General features: G+C 40.4%; 1 protein-coding gene across 1 annotated transcript in view; it reads left to right on the top strand.

Moving 5' to 3' along the window:
• The first annotated feature begins 2468 nt into the window (after positions 1 to 2468).
• The window catches only part of fam107b (family with sequence similarity 107 member B), a 15314-nt gene continuing 9319 nt past the window's right edge, over positions 2469 to 8463 (top strand). The window contains exon 1 of the mRNA XM_005729869.2: positions 2469 to 2674. The gene's annotated coding sequence lies outside the window, so the exon portion shown is untranslated. The remainder of the gene's footprint in view (positions 2675 to 8463) is intronic.

An 8463-nucleotide genomic window follows, 5' to 3' on the forward strand; every position in this document is an offset into this window, starting at 1 on the left:
CATGGTTTTCAGATAACTGCTATATCCTGTTTAAAGTGGAGGCCCTCAGAGGCCTGAAAAAGAAAAAAACAAGGGGCCTCGCAAATCTCTGCAAATCTACATAGACACGAGGATAAACAAGCACCATGTGAAAACCTGGAACATAAACAGAAACATCTCTCCTGGATGTTATACTTCAGATAGGAGCGGTGTGAAATTGTGAGAGAGGAAGAGTAAGGGTTATCTTTTCCAGGAAAAACCTACAGCTTGACCTTCAGTGTCCAAAACTGTCCACATTAGCTAGTCACATGCAACATTATGGATTGTGTCTATATGCTCAAATGTGTCCACACAAATCTGTCAATGTGCATCTGATAACGACAGTCCTGACATCACAGAAAGCTTCTGGTTAACAGTAAAAGTGGTTATGATGGAAATGTCTGTCCTTTATTAAATAGAAAAAGGGGATTTTTTTACATATTCAAACCACTATTTGGGTTTATCCCATCAGTAACTGCTACACTAAAGCTGTTTATCACAATGTGGTTTGGAAGTTAAAAAAAAACTTCCCCAAACCTTTGCTGAAACCAATCTATAGCCACCAAAAACGGATCTGGTGACAGATGTGATATCTTTTCTGATCTAGTTTTCCGATGGTGACAAAGTAGTTTGGTTTGTCACCTTAGCAATGAGGAAGTACCTTCTTCCTCCCTTGGGGCAAAGACTAAACCTCAAACTTAAAATTTGCTTGTTCTTTTATTTATATAAACCATAGATTATTTCATGTTGGCTATATTCTTGAAATTAAGGCTCAGTTAAGTTTTAAGTTAAGTTTTAAGTGAGTATGGGTGAACATTTTGAGAAATTTTGTACTTTTCATTTAAGAGAGGTTTGTTAGAATCGAAAGATCAAAGTCTTAACTACACCTATCATAGTATGATAGTTTCCAAAAACATCCACCACAGTCTCATGTGTAGAGTTTTCTCTCTTCTATGCACAAGACAATGAATATTTTCCAGAATGTCAAAACTGTCACTTTAAGCAGGAGGAATACATCTGAAACAGCATGCTGAGGTTGGCTTATAAAACTCTTTGACAGTCGTTGCTCCGACTTTTGATTTTTCATAGAGATTTTATTCTCTTACATGCAACCGCAGTCACACACTTACGCACATCTGCTTCCTGCATGCTTTCTGCTTTAAGTGTGGTGGTCTCTGGAGGGAGTGTCCTTTCTGCCAGTGACGACCCTTCTCGTGATTCACCCCATTGTTCAGCAGAAAACTCTTAGTCACCTCTGTCTTAGGTTATGACAAGCTTTGTAGGAATGTTTTGCTTCTCTGGACCCCCCTCCTCCCACGTGTTTAGATTTCAAACCAGACCCTTGGGCCATTTTGCGCTTTTTTGTGTGTGTCTGTGTGATTTCCAGTAAGCCTGGTCTGGTAGTTGTACAAGAATTGAGAGCTTTATGAAATAGAGATCCATCACAATGAGAGGTAGCCAAGAAAAACATAGGGTTTTCCCCTGAAATAAGCAAGGCAATGTAAAGGGACAGATCACCATGAAACTAGGGGTTTCAGTGAGCCGATTTAACAGAAGGACAAGGGTGGGGGGATAAGAAGATCCACAGGCCCTTTATCAGTAAGCAGATTACTCTTTATCACAAATAATGCTCACCATACTCATTCTGCAGAAAAAAATAACAGGCAGCAGGCTGATGTGTTGCAATCAAAGAGAAGCTCTGCCACAGAACGGTGTGTCGTAAAGGTCATAAGGACGTTTTTAAGAAAAGCTTTGGGCCCTTTTCCACTCAAAGTGAAAATTGTTGCAACTTTAAAGTACAGAAACAAACAGATTTTTACAGTTACACATGTAATTGGGCCTGCTTAATACACAATAAGTCTGTTATAGAATACCAGATATAATATGTGGATGATCAGGTGTGGTAACACAGCATTTTTGCTCTTACATATTGAGATAATGTCCAAGATCTTAGTTAGCTCATATGAAAGTCAATACATATGAAAACGTGTCCTTAAAAACAAAAAACAAGTGTGCTATCAAGCAATGTATTCACATGGGTGATCGCCAGAGTGATTAGCAGCTGTAATAACAGGAAGCAGTTATTGCAAAAGATAAAGAGAATGCACAAAAGGAATAAAAAAGATTGCATATCAGAACTTCCCTAAAACAAATTACAGTTCAATTTATGCTTTCACGAGGCTGGGAAATTTCTGTTTACATACATACATGTTGTGTGTCACACGATTTATGAAGATTTAGTTGTTGATGCCTGGTCCCTCCACGCGTTACATAATTTTTACAAGGCCACTGGCTTTAGATAAACATGTCACCTATAGCCCAGTTTTCAGTAAGAAACCTGGTAACGTTCAATTCGTGCACGCCCCGCCCTGAGCTCGAGGAGTCCCCACTCATCTTCTCTCCGGAGCAGATGAAGAAAGAGGAGGAGGAGGAGCCCCTGTGTGACGTAACTCCATCCCTCCCACCCCGTTTAAATTTACATTTTCTATGGGTCCTGACTGAGTGTATGTGGAGCCGGAGCTAACAGATTCCACAGGGAGACACACCTCAACCCCAAGAAGTGACCCGGAGACGCACCGATGTGGCTCAAACCACTTTGTCACTTTAAATATTAAACAACCCGAGTTGGACAAGTCGCGTCGGCTTCGACTTTGAGGTAGGTGTGTGTGTATGCGCGCGCGCGCGCGCGTGGCTGGAGCTCGTGCTGTTTTTCTCGTGAGCTTGCTTCACAAGTGCACTAACAAAAAAAGCGGCGCGGGTATAGCTAAGCGACCGGTTTGGGGTTTCGAAACTAGAAAGTGTCTAAGGGCAAACGAGCAAGCCGGAGAAGAGAGAGAATGAGATTGCAGAAATACAAACTCTTGTTTCATTGTCTCCTTTTGTTGCGGCGCATGACTGTAGCCGACGGGACAGTGAGGAACAAACACGTTGAGGTTGTTGTTTCCACACGCACAGACAACAGTTTGGTTTTGAGCAGGTAGCGTTTGTGGCACTTGATACTTTGAGGAAACAGCAGAGGGGAAAAGCCTTTATTATAGTTCCCCTTCTGTATCTGTGTGAACCTGTGAGGGCTTAAAATGCAACCAATGCAAAGGCTGCATATGGTACTCCTGCTTTTAAGCCAGTTCATAATCCTTTACCCCAAAACCATGTATTTTGTGTTTACAGTTTGTACCACCAGACGTTTTTTGTTTTTTTTTCTCGTTGTTCCATTTTTCTTATCAGCTACCATAACCTGTACATAGCACTTCAGTATTTACTGTTGAAAGGAGATCAATCGGAGAGACAAATGACATGCGAAGAGACCACATTTTATGGGTGACTGAATCAGTGAGTCAGACTCTGAGTGGAATGGGACAGGAGTGGTTAGGTCTAAGCACATGGCTTCATTCAGAACTGACAAACTGGCCTGTGCTGTCATCAGGCAGAACAACTGTCATGTGAGTGTGAGAGTGTCTATTTTTAAAGTGGCAACAGGTCTGCAAGTCTAAAACTTGAGGCATTTCTTTTTGATAGTGAATTATGTTTCTGTTAAATTTTAACAACAGTAAGCAAACAGGGCAAACCCCAGCTGGAGCTAGAGGGTTGAGTGTCTGTGTGTGCGCATGTATGTGTGATTGCTGGGTGGAGGCAAACTAGCAGCTTGGTAAATAGTGCAGAGTAGACCTAAGGTGAGGTAGTTTAACTCTGGCGATCTGATGTTTTAGTGAGAAGAGAGGCGATAAAAGCAGGTGGTTTGAGTGAGTTTGTCGCCGTTTAGGTGAATGGCTTCTAAGAGTGTGGTAGTGGGTGTTTGTGCTAAAGGGAGGGGAAAGTTTTGCACATGTGTTAGTCATTTGGAGGAGAGTTTGCGAAACGATTTACATCTGTTTTCTGATCTTTGAACCCCCTCCTTCCTTCTTCTCTCTCTCTCTCTCTCCTGTTTCTCTTACTAGGTCTGTCTTTGCTGTCTTCCCGTAAGAGCTGATGCCGTCACTGTGTATGTGTGCGTGTGTGTGGTGGGTGTTATAACTGAAAAGCTGCCTGCTTCATTATCATTGCACTCAAAGGAATTTAAATATGTGAATGAAATATCTGAGTTTCCATTCTATAATAGCAAGTGTCCATTAGTGGTTTGGTGCATTTCTCAGATATATCATTACAGAGTTAGAGACCATGTCAAGGAGTCAAACCGACCTCAGGAAAATAAAGGTGTTTGAGTCAGGAAAGCTCAAGCTCAGGCCTTGTTGGTGAAGACTACCTTGTACCAAATGTTTTTAAGCATTTAACCCTGTAATTAGCCTGTAAACTAAGAAAGATTTCAGAGGATCTCTAGTAAAGTCTTCAAGCATTTTTACCAAACACCACCTCACTCTGTCCAGTGCCACTTTTAACGTATGTAATATTATTTAAAGCTTTTCAAATGTGCCACAGTGCTCCTGTTTTGATGCTTATGTCATAGGAATACTTTGTTTTTCAAGATGTTTGCTAGAGTAATTTGTTTGGGTCTTTTGGTTTTGTCCTTTCCTAAGCAGGTATTAAAGAATATCAGCAAGTGTAAGGACAGTGTATTCAATCAGCCATCATCTACTAACTGCAATGATTAAATGACATTAAGCATTTGCTAAATAGTTTCCAGGCTTAAAGCCAAAATAGTTGTACTTATTCTAGTGTACTCCTCAAGGTTTAATAATAAAGTTAGTTCAGTGTCATTATATAAAATACCAAAATGTTTGGTTTGCATTAAAGGACTCCTTAAGCCTGCTTTCTTAAAATATGTTTTCTACAACTGTTTTAGAGAGCTGCTTAGCATTTTAATCTGGCTCTACAGTTTTTCAAAAACAATTTGCGCCCGTAAAGGCTGAATTAAATATTATGATGCAACATAAACACAAGTGATGCAATCCAAAAGCAGGATCGACGAAGGATCTTTCACTCGGCTGCAGTTTTTTTGCAGCGGTTTTACAGTTGGCTGTGTCACGGTTCAGATGCCGAGTATCTTGATATAGCACTTGTGTGGCATGCACATCTGTGTGTGTGTGTGTGTGGGGGGGGGCTGTGGCAACTCAGACATGGAGAGACTTGTTTAAGCATGCTCAAGACTGATTTACTCATGAAAGACAGATTAAGGTGCATGGAAAGGAAAGCCTGAAGCAGAGACAAGTGCACACACCTACAGCGATTCTGCCTCTCAAAGAATCCCATTGATTTTCCTGCTGTTACGCCAGAGCTTCAATCACAATAAAGCACCATTACTGTGCTGACCACTTTGCATAGCATTGGAGAATGGATGGCATGCACACTGACTCTAAATGCTTTCCTCCTTGCGGCTATATCGCGATTGGGAGTCTGAGCTCAATGTATTGGATTAAGCTCATTGTAAGCCCATATCAAGATATATGGTCCTTTCTTTAACACAAACAGGAACATAGCTACACTTCCACAGTAGAAGAGATCCCCATTCTACTAATACTTGAAAATGACTGCGATTTCAAGGTGCGTATACTTGATTTTGGAAGTTTCATCAGGCAAAAGCACAAGATCAAGACTTCTGTCTGTAAAATATGCATGTATAAATCTATTTATACAGGCCTGTATAAATAGATTTATACAGATACATTTTACTTAGGACAGGTACATTTTCTGTCATGACGAGCACACTTAATTGAATCAGAGAGAACAAAGCTCCTCATTTAGCCTGTTTTTTGGATACCTGGGACCCTTATTGTTTCTATATGCGTGTGCCCGCACAGTCAGCTTGCACCCCTGTCTGTCTGTCTGGCTAACTAAAGATTGTCTGGTCGCTCAAGGTAACAGTTGTTTTTGGGGGTTTCTTTACTGGCATGTAAACAAAGGAGAACCTCCCAAATACTCCCTGGTGTGCCCTCCAGCCAATCAGATGTGAGATCCCAGATGGGCTCCGCCACTAGTCGATGAGGATGGGCGTGCCTGCTCCATATGAGGAAAACAGCAGTAAAGCACAAAGCTTTGAATCTGGAGCTGGAACAGACAACAGAGCCATAACAAAGACTTCTTATTTCTTAGCCAGACAAAACAATTATATATTTTTTATTTTCCTGCATGTCTTTCACACCACTATTGAGACAGATATTGGAAATGTATTTTAAAGTGTGTGTGTGTGTGTGGATCTTTCTTATGTCTCAGTAAGGAGGACCTACATGAAATGTGCGTATATCTCAGCTGTGCCTGTGGTATATAAGTCTGGATCTTATGCATGTGTTGTGATCTTCATCTCTCCACCTGTTCCCATCAGGTCTGTACATATACATACAAGAACATGTGTCAGTGCCAGTTGTGAGCATATAGGCGAGCCTTTTGTATTTGACTAACAGGTGTGACCTCAAATTGTATCCCTTCCTGAAATATGCCCTGAATGCGGTTGTCAGCAGTTTCATTTTAACCTTTTGAAGGAGGAAAAACACCCAAATGTTTCTCACTCAAATATGTCAGTGTTTGAATATATTTAGGTCTCTGTGTCCATACATGTATTTGCTGTTGTGCGTCCAAGGCGATAATCAGTGTGCAGTTTCATCACATTCCCACAGCGTGACTCAAAGTGGTGTCTGTGCCTTTTCAATCCATCCCATTCATCCTGTAATCTGCCTCACCCCGGGGGCTCAAACCGTGCAGCAACAGGAGCCACAGCATGGAACAATTTCAGTTCTGTGCTTAACAGAAACTGTCTAACTCAGCATGTTTCAGTTCAACGAGAGAAAGGTCATAGCTAAGCATAATTACATTTTTAAGTAACATCTTAATAATAATAATAATAATGGATTGGATTTATATAGCGCTTTTCAAGGCACCCAAAGCGCTTTACAATACCACTATTCATTCACTCTCACATTCATACACTGGTGGAGGCAAGCTACAGTTGTAGCTTAACAACTAATACATAATATTTTACCAGTATCTGCTTCATCTGATCATGTCAAGACACATTTGAAAGATCAGGATACTCTTAAGAGATGGAGGCAGTGAGGCTTGTGTTATCATCAGGCAAGACAAATTGCAGCTGAGACACAAAAAGGAGTGGAAGATAACACAGACAGATAAAAGAATTACAGCCACAAGAGACAACCATTTTCAAGTGCAGCTTACAACACAGCCACAAAACTACATTAACAATTGCACATACAGTTATTGCCAAAGTGTGCGCTGGGTATGCCAGTTTTGTTTGTTTGTTTTAATTGAGAACTAGAACCAGACAGGAGAAGTAAAATTATGCATGTTCCTCTACTTTGTTCTGTTCCGATAGTTGAAATTGTCTGATATAAAACAAATGCATTGGTGGGAAAGAACAGTTTAGTTCCTCATTTAGAGTCAGTATTAAAGCCTGATTTCTGAAGAAATATTTTCCAATATTGTAGTTATAATGAGAGGGTTTGACAAGCTGACATATATTGAGAGATATATTTGTTAATATATATAATAAATTAACCTATTATGCCTTTCCTAATTTTCGACCTCATGTGTACTGATGCAATAGTTGATGGGGTTGTTTTTTTTTCTTCAACATGGCCATTTTTTTTTTTTCAGATAACGATGTCCTGTTTGCAAATGATCCTTACAAGCCAAAAGCTCGGGCTTCAGACTGCTACTCTTAAATCTGTATTAAGTCACAGAGAGGGGCCATTATTCTCTTTTATTGTGGTCATTTCAGACACATTGTTCTTGCTCCCAGAAAGAACTGTGTAGAGAGGGAGCTGCCCAAAGGCTGTATTTACAACAGTGGATTAACTAGGGGGCAGCACCAAGGCCCAGTTGTAAGCCCTTAGAGCAGTATAAGATAAGATAATAAGGTTTAATTTTAAACATGCAAAGCTCTTAAAAAATTTTAAAGGATACAGTATCTGCTAAGGCGCTTATTTTTTTTTTTTTGTTTTTGTTGAGATAAAACCAAAATATTTGTGGCTCTGTTGTAGATTATTGTATATGGAGCATAAATATGCTTTCTAACTCTAGTTTGTTTGCAGTAAGCCCATATAAGCTGTTGTATCAAGTGGAAGATTTATCAGACCAATACAAAGAAGCTATCGATATTTTGTAAACTGGAGTAGAAGCCAAACAAAAATAATGTATTTACAGTAAGTATCAAGTTGCCAAAGAGAGTAACAGTAACTCAAATGCCCTGATTGAACCCTTTGGCTGGGAGGCATATTGGTGATTTTTGTTGTCATTGTAACAGCCTGGTACTGACTTGATGCCTCCAGTGTTTTTCAAGCACCCGACGTGCACAGACACATACTGCATAGCACAGCTCATGCCTTTGTCACATGATGCACATTATCCTTTCCTTGTGTGGGTGTTTTCTCCATGTTTGCACATCTGTGGTTTATGAACCCTAAAACCCAGATTGTAAATTCCCATACCCCTGCATCTCCCAAGTGACATCATTGTACTGTGGGAGCGGTCCGGGTGCTTTTGGAGGTCAGTACATGATGA

Source organism: Pundamilia nyererei, unplaced genomic scaffold (genome assembly GCF_000239375.1).
Source record: "Pundamilia nyererei isolate P.nyererei 1_Seehausen unplaced genomic scaffold, PunNye1.0 scaffold00035, whole genome shotgun sequence".
Lineage (NCBI taxonomy): Eukaryota > Metazoa > Chordata > Actinopteri > Cichliformes > Cichlidae > Pundamilia > Pundamilia nyererei.